This window comes from Lutra lutra, chromosome 7 (genome assembly GCF_902655055.1).
Source record: "Lutra lutra chromosome 7, mLutLut1.2, whole genome shotgun sequence".
Taxonomy (NCBI): Eukaryota; Metazoa; Chordata; class Mammalia; order Carnivora; family Mustelidae; genus Lutra; species Lutra lutra.
In genome coordinates, this window is record NC_062284.1 from 9,058,062 (window position 1) to 9,073,475 (window position 15,414).

General features: G+C 43.4%; 2 long non-coding RNA genes across 2 annotated transcripts; one reads left to right on the forward strand and one right to left on the reverse strand.

Moving 5' to 3' along the window:
* Positions 1–2,985: 2,985 nt before the first annotated feature.
* LOC125105424 (uncharacterized) lies at positions 2,986–7,701 on the forward strand. Its single transcript, XR_007128894.1, has 3 exons — positions 2,986–3,120; positions 5,576–5,605; positions 7,413–7,701. It is a non-coding gene; the product is annotated as an uncharacterized LOC125105424 (long non-coding RNA).
* LOC125105425 (uncharacterized) lies at positions 6,995–13,807 on the reverse strand. The gene is made up of 3 exons (XR_007128895.1): positions 13,722–13,807; positions 9,051–9,185; positions 6,995–7,243 (listed from the first exon to the last, which is right to left on the reverse strand). It is a non-coding gene; the product is annotated as an uncharacterized LOC125105425 (long non-coding RNA).
* Positions 13,808–15,414: the final 1,607 nt, after the last annotated feature.

Sequence of the window (15,414 nt, forward strand, 5' to 3'; positions counted from 1 at the left end):
GTAATAAATCCACTGTCTCCGTTTTAGTTCCTTCTGCTTCATTCTCTGCCTTCTGTCCTACTCCCTACAAATTCTAATGGACTGGGGTGCTGGGACCACCCTTCCCAACCCACAAGACCTGATGTTTTGCCGCCTTCTTAAACCAAATCTCCTAGAAAGACTGATATTTCCCACCGGGTTCCGAAGAATTCCACTGCTGTCTTTGGGGCCACACGATAAAATGACCTGGCATGGGCCACTTCTAGAATTAAGAATGAGACTTGTCTGCCCCTTTAGAATTGTAGCCAGTCCATGTGGGTGCCCTTTCCCACCCAATCCAGCCTAAGAAGCCAGGTTAGCCCTCCTTTGCTACCTCTTGCTCCCCTCAGCCCTGACTAACCCTGACCTACTGCTTTAGAGGCCAAATTTGCCTTAATACCTTACTTCTAAAGACACCTGAAGGAGCTCCAGGGAGATAGTTACGCTTTAGGAAAACCATTCAGGAATTGGATCCCGATTCAAACAAACCAACCACAAAGGACACCTTTAAAACAATCAGGGAAATTTTAATATGAGCATCGTAGTGGATGGTATTAAGGGAACCACTGTTAATTGTTTTGGGTGTGATAATTGCAAGGTGGTTTTTAAAAAGTCCCTAATGGAGATTTACTCTGAACCTTTTTATAGGTGAAATAATATGGGATTTGTCTTAAAATAATGCAAAATAAATAAATGGGAGAAAGAAGTAAAATGAGATGAACAAAATGATGATAATTGTCAGATCTGGGGTGGAGGGGGAGGTCCATAAATCTATCCTCTCTCCATTTTGTATTGATCAAAATTGATCAAAATTTTCCATGAATAAAGGTTGGTTGGTTGGTTAGCTGGTTGGTTGGTTGGTTGGTTGGTTGGTTGGTTTTAGCCTGTGAAAAACATACAGAGACTTTTTACCTAAAAGTAAATTCTATAAACATTGGGGTACAGATGGCCCTTCTTTTCAATACATCTGTATCCTTGGGGTAAATAGCGAGTAGTGCAATTGCAGGGTCATAGGGAAGTTCTATTTTTAATTTCTTGAGGAATCTCCACACTGTTCTCCAAAGAGGCTGCACCAACTTGCATTCCCACCAACAGTGTAAGAGGGTTCCCCTTTCTCCACATTCTCTTACACCGTACACAAAGATAAACTCAAAATGGATAAAAGACCTCAACATGAGACAGGAATCCATCAGAATCCTAGAGGAGAACATAGGCAGTAATCTGTTCGATATCAGCCACAGCAACTTCTTTCAAGATATGTCTCCAAAGGCAAAGGAAACAAAAGCCAAAATAAACTTTTGGGACTTCATCAAAATCAAAAGCTTCTGCACAGCAAAGGAAACAGTCAAGAAAACAAAGAGGCAACCCACGGAATGGGAGAAGATATTTGCAAATGACAGTACAGACAAAAGATTGATATCCAGGATCTATAAAGAACTCCTCAAACTCAACACACACAAAACAGATAATCATATCAAAAATGGGCAGAAGATATGAACAGACACTTCTCCAATGAAGATACAAATGGCTATCAGACACTTGAAAAAGTGTTCATCATCACTAGCCATCAGGGAGATTCAAATTAAAACCACATTGAGATATCACCTTACACCAGTTAGAATGGCCAAAATTAGCAAAACAGGAAACAGCATGTGTTGGAGAGGATGTGGAAAGAACCAAGATGCCCTTCAACGGACGAATGGATAAGGAAGATGTGGTCCATATACACTATGGAGTATTATGCCTCCATCAGAAAGGATGAATACCCAACTTTTGTAGCAACATGGACGGGACTGGAAGAGATTATGCTGAGTGAAATAAGTCAAACAGCGAGAGTCAATTATCATATGGTTTCATTTATTTGTGGAGCACAACAAATACCATGGAGGACATGGGGAGTTAGGAGAAGAGAGTTAGGGGAAATTGGAAGGGGAGGTGAACAATAAGAGACTATGGACTCTGAAAAACAATCTGAAGGGTTTGAAGAGGTGAGGGGGTGGGAGGTTGGGGGAACCAGGTCGTGGGTATTAGAGAGGACACAGACTGCATGGAGTGCTGGGTGTGGTACAAAAACAATGAATACTGTTATGCTGAAAATAAATTTAAAAAAAAATAATAATAAAAATTTTTAAAAAAAGATAAAAAAAAAAAAGTAAATTCTACCTTAGCTCAGCTCCAGTCAGTAAATGGGAGCCCAACATGGACTGAGAAAATCTTGCACTTTCTCTACCTGGAGAAAGATGGTGCCAGGAGAGAATGAACATCCCAGAGTCCTGGGATTCTCTTTCAAAGCTCACTCTTTCTGGATTCTAAAAGCTGCAATTCATTGACTAACATTTAGTGGCTACCTCCAAGACTCTCAGACTCTAAGTCGAAGTGAGGGTTAGAAATAAGAATGCATAAAGCTGTTTGGAATTTTATTTATAAATTTACTTTTATTATGTCTTGAAATATATGTGTAATATCATAAATGTATTTAAAGCGAAAGAGTCGTTACTATTCGAGGAAGCAATAAAACATGCTATCAATTTCAAATCGCACTCAAATGTTAATAAACATGTAGGCAACAGAAACTACTATCCACATTAGATTTGACTATTAATATGAAATAGAACCATCATCTGCACTGTCAAACAGAAAATTTTTCACTCTTCCAGATTATATTGTTACCCAATAAAAATACTAGTACATTTTAGTCCTTAGGGAGTTTTCAAGGGGTCTAGGCCAAAGTTAAGATTTCCAAGGGGAAAGTAATTCTGAAAAATTTCATGTTGCCTCTTTTAATAAACAACTAACTTCAACTTTCTTACATGCTGTTGGAAACTCACCCCACACAGTGGATGGTGTCTACGTGTATAAATCTTCATTTCCCTTCCTGTGAAATAGCAGTCCCATTAAGTAGCCATCAGCCCTTGTTGCCCAATGGTCAATGAGTCATTCAATCAAAAATAGGTATTGAGTTGCTACAATGTCCCAGGCACTTCCAGAAGCAAAGGCTTTAAGGAAATGGGCTTATTCCATTATACAGTAATGAAAGATAACATCTGAAGAGCATTTTTGCAGCTTGCAAAATACAAAGAACTGAACTCTCTTGCTATCCAAGTAAGTCTCTGAGTCTGTATCCTCCTTTGAAAAGGAAGGACAATATGATTATCCAGCTGAACAGTTTTGGGGTTTTTGAGGGGTTTGGGTTTAGGTTTGGGGTTTTTCATTTTTGTCTTAGGGGTTGTGGTTTTTAGGGTTTGTTTGGAGTTTTTTTGTTTGTTTGTTTGTTATTCTTTGGTTTTGGAGTGTTTTTTCTGGTTTTTGTTTTTGTTTTCTTTTGTTTTTGTTCTTGTCTTTGTTTGCTTTTATTAAAAAAAAAAAAAATTGTCAAGCAACCACTTTGCACCAGGGCTGTATTTCTATTGATAGCACAGACAGCTGCTATAATGATTCAATGAACTGTGACAGCTCCTAGCATCCAGCTTGGCAGAGTGCAAGCTCCTTAAATGGCCATTCCTTTCCCATTCACTTATTTCACTGGATCTTTCCAGAGACCTCCTCTTAGCCCACTTTCCCAGCCCACCTCTTTGGCAGTGAATCAGTCTCCCTTCTGCCACTAGGCCTCAGGCCTCGAAGCCCAGTCCATCGGGGAAGCATTCAGTGTCAGCACGCCACCCTAATAGGCAGGGCTCCCACCAGTCTCAGTCCAGCCCATCCCAGCCCTGCCATTAAGACCCAGGTGGAACGGTGGCCCTGAGGGATTAGAGATTGGGGGGTGAGGGTGGGGGAAATGATTCAGTCAAATCTGCTGATTTGAATTAGATGGACTAAGACTTTTAACTGCTTCTACTGCTCCTGAATTCTGGGGAACCATCTGAATAAGCAACACTTTGTGTATTCTTATTCCTGGCAAGGCTGCCCCACAAAAAGGGTCCCCCCTCAGAGCCTATGTGGTAGGGCTGGGAGGGGCTCTGAATGGCTAGGCAGGCTTTCCCTTTGGAAACCAGGCTTTCCACTCCTCAGCCATTAGTAACACCAATCCCTTCCCCCACCCGCACCCTGTCACATTGTCTGCATTCTCACTTCTGACCAAGGAACCCCATTAATTTTCTGTGATATACATTCCAAATGACATCACTTCAGTTCTTTGAATTTCAAAGAGCTGGATTAATGAACCACAAACTTCAAGCAAATTTGGCTGTGTAATCCATCACATCTGACCACAGCATTGCCAGTGCCTTGAATCCCAAAGAATGGCAGAAATTCCCAGGCTGCTTTTGAAAATGAACACAGAAGCCACGTAAGCAGCAGCCTCGGCTACGTTCATCCTTTCTAGAAACATTATAGGTCTTCTGTGTGCTGGAAATTAAACGGTCCCATTCTCTGCCTGGTATTTTATTGATATAAATTTAACCTGTTCAAATGTTATATTAAATTCCAATCTTTTCCAGAATAATCTACATTTAATTCCTCATTCCACCAATCTATTGAAAATATCCCTCTTGGCAGCCTTTCAGAAAAGCTATATGAATTGCAAAGTCTTTTAGATTCTGTTGAAGTATTAAGAACACTACTTATCCACATATTCAACTGAGGCCTTTCTCTTCCATTTCATTTCCCCAAACTCCTTTCATATAATGTCAGAGCCACAAAAACCAGGAACAGTGACTGGACACAGCCATTCACCTTTCCCTCAGCAGTGAAAATGGCATTAACATTCACCAATGAAAAAATATATATCAAACTAATTACCTCCTTTTCTTCCAAAGTAAAAGACAATCTCACACCATTCTTTTGGCCATAATGCCATTTTTTTTTTCACATAATGGGGGTTTTTCTGGGTGCTCAAAAAAGATGGTGTTTAATATGTGTGAATCAAAACCCAGATTAGCTAATTAACTGTTGTGTCTGAGGCTGAAATGAAGAATCAATATACTGTGAAATTGTTGAAGGCACAGAAGAAATGTCATGCCAGGTGAGACTACTTCATGTGATCTAGACTTCTCTCTGCCAGCGGAACAAAAGGTGCTTTCTTCCAAAAGCACAATAGAATAAAACTTTGGTTAGTGGGAACGGTCAGGATATGAATCATTGCTAGACGGCTACGTTTTCTGGAGAGCTGAAGGTACGTTCTTTGAGCAGCAAAAGATTTTCTTTATCTGAACTGTTACCATATTTATAAAATCACTCATTCATTCAGAGTGAGTACTATGAGGACCAAACATTATTTACCGGGGTGCCTGGGTGGCTTAGTCGGTTAAGCATCTGCCCTTGGTTTCAGCTCAGGTCGTGATCTCAGGGTCATGAGATCGAGCCCTGCATCTGGCTGTGTGCGGAGCATGGAGCCTACTTAAGATCTCTCTCTCTCTCTCTCTCTCTCTGTCTCTGCCGACCTGCTCACTCTCCCTTTCCCATTCTCTCTTAAAAAAAAAAAAAAAAGGTTATTTATCAAAGGCCTGAGGACTTGATGAATTGAACACAGGGTTATTTCTTCCCCATAAATTGCCCCAGATTATACTGGATGTGCCTGACAGTGACTTCTAACTTGGATTCTCTATTTTCTGTCCCTCAGATGGGCTCCAGAAGACAGACTCTCAGACAGGTAACGTGACTTCCAAAGCGTCATTTCCGATGACGAAGCATTTACCTTCCCCAAATCCCTAACCCTCAGAAAGAATTGGGTAAGACATTCATCATGGAGAATTTATCCACTCTAAGGGCTCCCATCAGTTCTTTTTTTGCAGGAAGAGACAAATGCACACATCATTTCTTTATTAGTTACTGTCTTCAATAGGATGTGATGGGGAGCCCAGCCCTAGCGGGTCCAATCTTGAATTATGGATGAGAAAGGACAGAAAATTGGATTCTTGAGTAGACCTTGCTGGCTCTGGTAGTCCAACACCTCACTGAAAATTCTTGAAAACCACAGAAAAAAAATCCAGGCCAATGAAGAGAATAGGCAACATCAACATCATCGCGAAGTTACCATATAATGCTTCAAGATAAATCAATCCATTAATTTAACTACTGCTGTAACATCTCTGTGTTTCTGGTTTGTAAAATTTCTTGGAGTTCCAAACATTTATACCTGTACTTCACTGTATATAAATTTTCTAGGAACTTGAAACTGTTTAAGGCAATTACAAACTTTTTATTTTTCCCATTCCGTGCGGAAGCCAGTAAATTTCCAAAATGCACAGTGTCACACGCACACCTAGACAGAGCCAGTACTAGATGGTGGAGTAATGGGACAGTTTTCCTGGGGATTTCCTTCCCAACTGGGTGATGTTAGGAACATTTCTTAATGTTGTTTTTTATCTGTAACATACAGAACATGATAGTACAAGGGTACCTGGGTGGTTCAGTCCATTGGGTGTCTGACTTGGTTGTGGCTCAGGTCATGATCTCAGGGTCCTGGGATCAAGCCCCGTGTAGGGAGTCTGAGCCCAGGGGGGAGTTGGCTTGAGGGTTCTCTCTCTCTCTCCCTCTGCCCCTCCTCCACTCATGGGCTTACTCTTTCTCTCTCTGTCTAAAGTAAATAAATAAATCTTTAAACAAAACAAAGACTATAACAGTACCTCTGCCCTAAGGTTGATGTAGTAAGAGTACAGGTAGACAAGCAGACATGATGTATCTCTTGGAGGAAGAGGAAGTTTCTTGGACTCTCTATCAGTGTATCCTGGACTCTGTCCCTTCTCTTGTTCTTGTTTTTGCTTTTCATGTTTCTTCTGTGCTCTTCCAGATCACATGGCTGTCATCCATCTCTCTCTCTTTTTTTTTTAATTTAAATTCAATTAGCCAACCTAGAGTACATCGTTAGTTTCAGATGGAGTATTCAATGATTCCTCAGTTGTATATAACTCCCAGTGCTCATCATATCACATGCCCTCCTTCATGCCCATTGTCATCCATCTCTTACCTTGTTTCCAGACCACCCACTCCTCCCAATTTTATTTCCTATTCCCTGCGAGTCCCCAGAATAAAATGAAGCTTCTTAGAGTTGTGTGTAAAGAGAAAATGGGTCCTGAACTGGGGGCTTGCTCTGCCCTCAAATCCTCCCTGAGGGAGTTTGTGACAGCGATGCCCGGCCTCCGGAAGCCTCTATCATTACCCAGTGGTAGTGTCCTGGGTGGCTGTGATTTGCAGGAACCCGACTGCTGATGTGTTTTGAAGGACCACAGCTCCATGTCCTTTCCCCCAAACATTGTTCACGTGATCAGTTTTGTCCAAGGACCAGGACCTGGAATAAATACATACACAAGAAACAGAATTCTTTCCAAATGTTGCAGGTTCAAGAAAGAGCACAATTTTATCTATGAAGTATTTTTCAAAAAGAAAAAAAAAATACCTGAATCTGGTTAAGTCTCTTGACCTATCTATCTTTTCTATCTATCTAACTACTATCGTAGACGGATATCGTAGATGGAAGGAGATACCAAAAAAAGCCGGATTGACTCAATGCAGTGTGGACGTCGTATGAAGCCTAATTTGAAGAACATAACAAAAAGAACAGAATTTGGAGACAATCATGGAACACTAAACATAAAAGAGATATCCTATGATATGAAGGAAGGATTGTGACTTTATTTGTTGTGATGGTGATATTATGGTTATATATTTTTTAAATCACTGTGTATTAGAGATATATACAGGTGTATTCACAGGTGAATGATATGGTGTTTGGAATTTCCTTTAGAGTACCCCAGTCAAAAAGAAATTCTCTCTTCCCCCCTCTCTTTCTGTCTCCCCCGCCCAACTTGCTTGTGTGTGTGTGTGTGTGTCTGTGTGTGTAAGGGGAATCAGTAAACAAAAATAGCATAATATCGATAAGCATTGAATCTGGAAAATAATACCTTGGAGTTTATTATACTATTCTCTTTACCTATTGTAGGTTTGAAAATTTTCCAAATGCGTCTTAAAGTTTATAGGCTTTATGTATATGTTTGGAATGTTATTTTAGCTGACACATGAAAGCACCATGCTCCCTGGGATGGAAGGCTAACTGAAAACGTGATCAATCCAGCCAACCATCAGCACTCATTGGGCACCTACTGTGTACCCAGCCAGGCAGCTCTGAGAGGTCTAGCTCATTAGCAACCATTCCTAATGTAGCCTTTGACACCTGAATACATTTCTCTTCATCTAATCAATTCTACAAAAACATGGTCACAATGGGATTCTCCTTTGGGGATTAGCACAATGTAAAAGACAATTCAAAGTGTCATTTTGACCCTGTATCAAATCTCAAGTGTTTTTAATTAATATATAGAAATGGACCAATGTGACATCAATTATTATTAGCCAAGTTAATGGAAATTTATACAATGAAATAGGTCACCTATCTCAATCTTCTTTGGCCTCAGATCCTTTGGTCTTTCAAATCGTTAAGCACTGCTAAGGTTATTTCTGGAATCCCTCATTACTTCCAAAGAGTCTGGGTTCTTTAATACTTTGAGTCTAACAAAAACAGCGTGTACCTGAGAATCAGGAGATAGGAACTCGTGCCCCAGACTCCACCAGCGATGAAATGTGTGACTTAAAAGAGTAAGTTTTCTGCTCTGAGTCTCCATCTCCCCATATAGGAAGTAAGGCTAATTGTATCTTCACACATTTTATAGAGAATATACAAAATTACACCTGTCCCTATATTATAGGGATTATGCAAAAAATAATGTACAAGACATGTGGTGGAAAATAACGTTTAATAACTTGAGAGGCAGAAACTGACACCTTAAGGCATCTGTGACCTGGGTTCAAGACTTGCTACTCTTCTTAGGGCAAAAGCACGTCTTCACAGAAATCCTCACCTGGGCTTTCATGTTCAATTGGGTGCTAGAGCCCATTCACTCTTGAACCTCTAAAACACAGTGAGGTGTGGATACAGTGACAGGATGTCCTCAAGTCACCTGGAGTGATGCAGAGATGACCTTAGCCCCTATTTCCTGGAGTGATGCAGAGATGACCTTAGCCCCTATTAGCCCCAAAGGTGGTTAAACAATATTTCCCAGCTCTATCCTTCAGCTCATTGACCAGTGACAGTTACTCACCACAGTTCTGTAACTCAATGAGGAGACCACCTCGCTCAGCAGGACAGGTCAGAATCCTCGGGGATGTCTTTTCATAAGTTCCCCTTGAGAGCACTTCTCCAGGATTTCCTTTGCTCTGGAACACTAACATAGCTCCTGGAAAAGATCAATGGAACAAAATCCACCCATCACATCCCTCACCAAGAATACGATCATAAAAAAGAAAAAAAAAAGAATACGATCATAGTGCATTCCAGCAACGGGCACAAACATTCACACCATGACCATTCTCCCTGGATAAGGAAACCCAGTGATCCAGATAAAAAGCAAGGGGAGAAAGAAATGACTGTCTTATCTAATGGGACCATTAAAACCTTGGAAGTGACCCCTAGGAGAACTGTAGGGTTGTTAAGTATGAACAGAACGTTGTATGAGGATGAATGGCACCTGTCCTGCAGCCCTGAGCTAACACGGGGGCCAGGAACCACCGCTAATCATGTCCCTGGAAAATTCATCTTTCCAAGCCAAGCCCTAACAGTACATAATGTAGGCAGGTGGCCTCAGACCTGCCAGAGTACAGATCTAGAATTAGCATCAGGGCATTAGAGCCTACCTCTGTTAGTGAGTCTCGAGTCCGCTCTGGTCTGCCCACCCACAGGCCACCCTCTTCTCCTACACTCCTTGGCACTATACAGCCTTCCGGTTTCACCATCCACCTTCCTCAGAACGCCTGAGGGAGCCAGGCCACGGTGATCTGAGAACGCTCCTTTCACTCTTATGACTCTGAATTTCCTTCTAATAACCAGGAGCAAATTTCTACCCACTTGGCCTACCCCTTCCCATTCTCATTCACATTTGACTTAGAACATTGCAAAACCGGAGGGGTCTCTAAGAGACCAAATAATCCATTCGTGTCCCAGGGTTCTGTTCGGCTCAGATCCTGAGCCAAGATACCACCACCCCCACCACAAATGTTAATAATTCCATTTGCATTCTGGTTCCTCCAAATGTTTCTGTGTAGCTTCTCTCCCTGGATTTTGGGTACACACTGAACAGGGTTGAAAATACTTTGATGACAGCTGCATGGCGGGCATCTGGAGAACTCCAGGTTCCATACGGCAACGGGGGGCGATGGGCGGACCCTGCAGACAGAGCCCATCTGATGAGCAGGAACGAGAGGCCAGCAACCCTACTGCACACCCTGGCCTCCTGGGGAAGGGGGGGTGGGTTGCTGGGACAGAACCCAGCTGTCAGAGAACAAGATCAGAGAGGGAGGCAGCCTTCTGCTTGGACAAGCTTGGGGTTAACTCCTGCCCAGACACCCGAGCACTCACCGCGCCAGCCTCACTTTGGGATGAGAGCGATGGCTGGCAGAGTTTGTGACAAAGGAGTTCTGTGGTTGCTCCTGCTGTGACCTCTTCCCTGTTGCCCCCACACCCCAGGAGGGCAAGAGTGTGCTATCTTCCTGCATCAGTCCCAAAAGAGACACTCTATGTACAAATGGTAGTTAGAATTTTTATCATGGCAAGGATAACGAATGGACCTTTCTCTCCTTGCATGTGTTTTTAAGGTGATTGTCCAAAGACAAAAGCTCATGGGAAAAGATGCCTCCAGCCCCTGGTACCACTATGATCACAATGCTAGGGGACAATGAAGGAAAGTACCCACTGCCATTCCCTCCCACGGCCATGGGGAGGGATGGACAGCACACAGACACACAGACTTCACTCAAAGGCACTCCCCCTCCAGGCCTCTCTGATCAGCATCTCGACTCCCGAGCCCCTGCATGGCCATGCCCAAACTCACAATGAATCAGAAGGATGCACACACCACCTGGCTGGGAGGGAAAGAGCCCTGGGTGACTGAGCTGGTGCGGGCAGCTGATCTGAGCAGTCACCAAATCCCAAACCTCAGACACTCCGGGGTGTCCCCAAAGTGTCTGCATCATGGCCGGCACAGGGGTATGGCCTGCGAAGGACAATTTCACCAAGTTTTGACAAGCTCTAGGACAGATTCCATAACACCTAATCAGTGTTAACATTGCGTTGTTCCAAAAATGTTGTTGGCAAGCATTTTGTGTGGTTGCCCAGGAGAAAAGAGAAGAAACAGAAGCAGAGTCCACAGCCGAGTGAGTTTGTACCCGTTGGGCTGGCCAGGAGAAAGGAGGCAGGATTAGGTAAAAAGCCAAATACAAATCATGTAATAATTCTGTGAGGTCATTGGAGGTCACTGTGGACCAGATTAGAAAAAGCTACCTAAAGAAGAGAAGGCTTTTTTTTTAATACAATTAGCCAAATGTAGTACATTATTAGTTTCAGATGTGGAGTTCAGTAATTCATCAGTTGCATATAACACCCAGTGCTCATCACATCACATGTCCTCCATAATGCCCGGCCCCCAGTTACCCCATCCCCCCTACCCGCAGGAAGAGAAGGCTTGAGCTGGACCTTATGCAGACCAGACATGCAGTTGGTTATTACTGGGTGACAGGGCATACAATGACTTCCCCACCAAGCTTCAAGGAAGCTCTTCACCTCTTCCTTCTACAAATGAGTAAAAGACACTCAGAAGCATCATCGTTGGGGCACCTGAGTGGCTCAATCAGTTAAGCCTCTGCCTTTGGCTCAGGTCATGATCCTGGGGTCCTGGGATCGAGCCCCACATCAGGATCCCTGCTCAGTGGGGAGTCTGTTTCTCCTTCTCTCTCTGCGTGCTCTCTTTCTCTCAAATAAATAAATAAAATATTTAAAAAATAAGAAAGAAAAAAGAAAGAAAGCTCGTCGTCAAGGATCGGGTAGGCCACCCTGAAATTATGCACCAGCTGGTCTGATTCCAATGCTAGTTTTTCCAACCCCAGCATTATTATTACTCAGCTTCCTGCTGTGTCAACAGCTTCCACGGGGCACGGAGAGAGGCAGGCCGAAGGGGACAGAGACCAGGCTAACCCAAGTGGTAAAGGTAGAAGCAGGGAGAAATGCTCAAACAGATGCTATCCCATCCCCTTTCAAAAGCGAGTTTCCTTCCTACCGGTAGTGGCTTTCCATTTTTTTTCCCTGTGCTCATCTGCATTTCCAAAATTTCTCCCATGAACCTATAAATGTGTGTCATAAATAGCAATCAGTATTTATTAGAATTGTGGGTGGGGCATAGCTGGGGAGCATTGAGTCAGAGGAATCAGAGTTCCTGACATTCTGATAATGGCGTCACTTACTGTTACTGAGGAGGGAACAGAGACGTCAGAATTGTAAGCCTCAGGGACCCAGGGAGAGGGAGCAAAGGGGGCGAGAAACCAGGTATGTGCCTGGTGTGTGCTCTCCCTTCCTGTGCTCTGCTCAAGTTTTCCAGCACAGGAGGCACGGGGATGCCAGGAACAGTAGAGGAAGATTGGTGGGGTGGCAGGTAGAGTTGCGGCAGGGAAAGATGTCACCAGAGAAGGGGTGTCCAGGCTCCAGACTTCACCTCAACCAGGACGCTGAGCAGTCAGAAGCAGCAGAAGCCATTTTAGACCGTAATGAAGGAAAGAGTTAAAGCAGGAGAGATTTATGTTCTGGAAGAGAAGACCATGGTGCAGCAGATAACCTTCCTGACTGGTCTATGACCCAGACATCCGCCAGGGCTGAGCACCAAGATCGTGAAACCCAAAAGCAGAAAGAATCACCTGCTCCCCAGCCCTTCCCGTTCAACATCCATGGCTGCAGCTTCTGACACTAAATTGGCAATTCTCAATCTTTTCCATTCAGCAATGCACCTGACACTTGTTATTTACATGTATAATATGCTCCTCAAATGTTGATGAAAACCTGTAAAAAAAAATGCGTGGAAGTTAAACACTGCACAATGTTTTATTTTGCAGGTATTAACAGAAGGTTTTCCCTTGTGGAAAGCGGCGTATGGGGGGATAGTCCCTGTGAATCCTGGTGGGCTATCTGTACCCCTGATCTTTTTTCCCTTACACCAAAATGCAAAGTCAATAAGCTCTTGTGAAGGAATCATCTTGGAAGGAAAAAAAAAAGACATCATCTTGAATCTACTTCAACTTCTTAAGAAAATTACCGGCATTGGGTCTTTTGCTATTGTTTTAATGACATGCTCGGGAGACCCCTGCTAAGACACCATGTCTCTGGGTAGGCAAGTTCCTGTGGGAATCCCTAACTCCCTGGCCACACTCTGACCTCCTGACCACTAGGGGCCAGATGCTCAGGCACTTTCCAAACCTGGGTGCCACCCTGACCTCAGTCAATTTCTGACCCCCTCTTGGAAAATAGATCCCTGACACTGTCCTTACCTCCAACCCCCAACATTCTGGCTCCACGGATCCACATTCCTGGCCAAAATCACTGGCTTTCTCCAATCAGTCCACCTGGGACAAGGATTGGATGGGATCATATTGATTTCCCAATATCCACCATGACATAGTCATTCCTAAAATGGTGAAAGGCACAGGAACAGAGAAGCTAGGGCGACCAAAGGTGACAGCGGGTAAACACTAGTGCTTACAAAAGAATACACATCTTGACATTCACCTTCTTGAGGCTTATCCTCATGTATCACACTCACGCGTTTCCCAGTAACAACTTATCATCTGGCCCTGGTCTGGCATGTTATTCTGTTCCACACAGCTGTGGTCACACAGCTCACACAGCTCAGCTCCTTTTGTCCAAACACCCTTCAACTACTTCCGCAAGGCTTTACCTTAACCAGCAGACCATTCTGCTCACCACAGCGCTGCTTACCCCCCGACCAGGCCCTGCTTCACTGAGAAGCACCACAGAATGAAATGGGGCCCCGTGTAAGAGGGTCCATTTTCCAGGAAAATTATGGCTTAGTGACTTGGAATTTGATGGCCTTCAAGTAGAGATTTTCCATAAGGAAATTAGAACTACACAAGCAGGGGGAATTTGAGAAGTCCCTGCCATTATTAATGTTATATCTACTTTACTCTGGTAGACAATAGAAACCTGGTATAAATTTACAAGGCTTTACAAGGTCCTTTGATGAGGCACTGACCACGTTATGCTCATTGAGCTGACCTGGGAACAAGAGAGAGACTATCCGAATCCAGGAAGAGTTGGGGAGGGGGAGACGTTTATGGCTATTTCATCTGTTGTCCGAGCACATTTTCCCAAACGTTACCCAGGCAGAAATTTCCTGGCACAATCATTATTGTAATTTCATTGAATTAACACTTCAGACCCCCACCTTCCATCGTCTTTAAAGGAGGAAGCCATATGTGTTCACCCCTGAATTATATCATTTGTAGCTTGAAATCATTCCTCCTTCCTTTTCTTTTATTGATTTTTATGTCAAAGCAGATTTTCCAGACAATCTTTAACTTGATTCTGAATCATGGAGTCTGGGAGACGCAAGCAGGTGATGAAGGAGGAGAGAGTCACGCACCAGATTAGAAAGCTTTCTGGTTTCTGCCCAGTTGGCAGAAGCCTGTGTGTGTTTCAAAAGAAAATGAATGTTTGGCTGGCCTGGGGAGCAAGCTGAAATAAACAGAAAAACATTTTTTAATGAGGGAAGAGTTATCTCTTGCAAAGTGCCCCCTCCCTTCACCACAATTAAGGTGTTTGCTTAATTATGAGACAAATATAAGAGAATTGGCAGGGAAGTTGAGTTGATTGGACCTTAGAAATAAAAAGCCTCACTGTCATCGTAAGATGAGTCAAGTGGGTTTGGAGAGGGAAGACAGAATTTTATGCAAGTCAAGGATCCATGATTATATAACAACCTCCCAACAAAGGTGATTTGGTGCCCTCCCATGACATCACTTGTTCATCCCTCATTCACTCGTGTTTAGTAAGCCTCAGTTTGCACCAGGCCTCGTAATCATGATGCGATTGTTACTGAGAAGTTGCCGGACTAATGGGGAGAGAGACAAATCTGCCAGCCCCATGAGGAGGAGGGAGTTTTGCCCAGCAGACCCCAGCAAGGAACCCAAGGCGAAGGCTGTTGCAATGTTGCGATGACCTCTAAAACCAGGGACAGGGGCAACCACTGAGCTGATAACTACTGGAGGGAAGAAGGGATGGGTTCAGGAAATATTTAAGCAGAGAAAATTGGCAGCAATTCTAGCTGATGGCTGGGACGCAAGCAGTAATGCAGAGGGGAGTTCTCAGTGCCCCCCAGATTTTTTTTTTGTCTTGAGTGACTGGGAACTAAAATTTTTAAAAAAAAAGGGATGTGGTAAGGAAATGTGCAAATTATCCAGAATGCACGTTAGAATGGAAAAAGCAAGAGAGAATCACACACGAGTGCTCTGAGAGGGGACGGACTGGTTGCCTCCCACCTGGAGAAACCGGGAAGGCTTCCTGACAGAAGTGATGTTGGAACTGAGGGGGATTTGAAGAGGTGAAAACAGGGGAATGAGGCATTCTGAGCG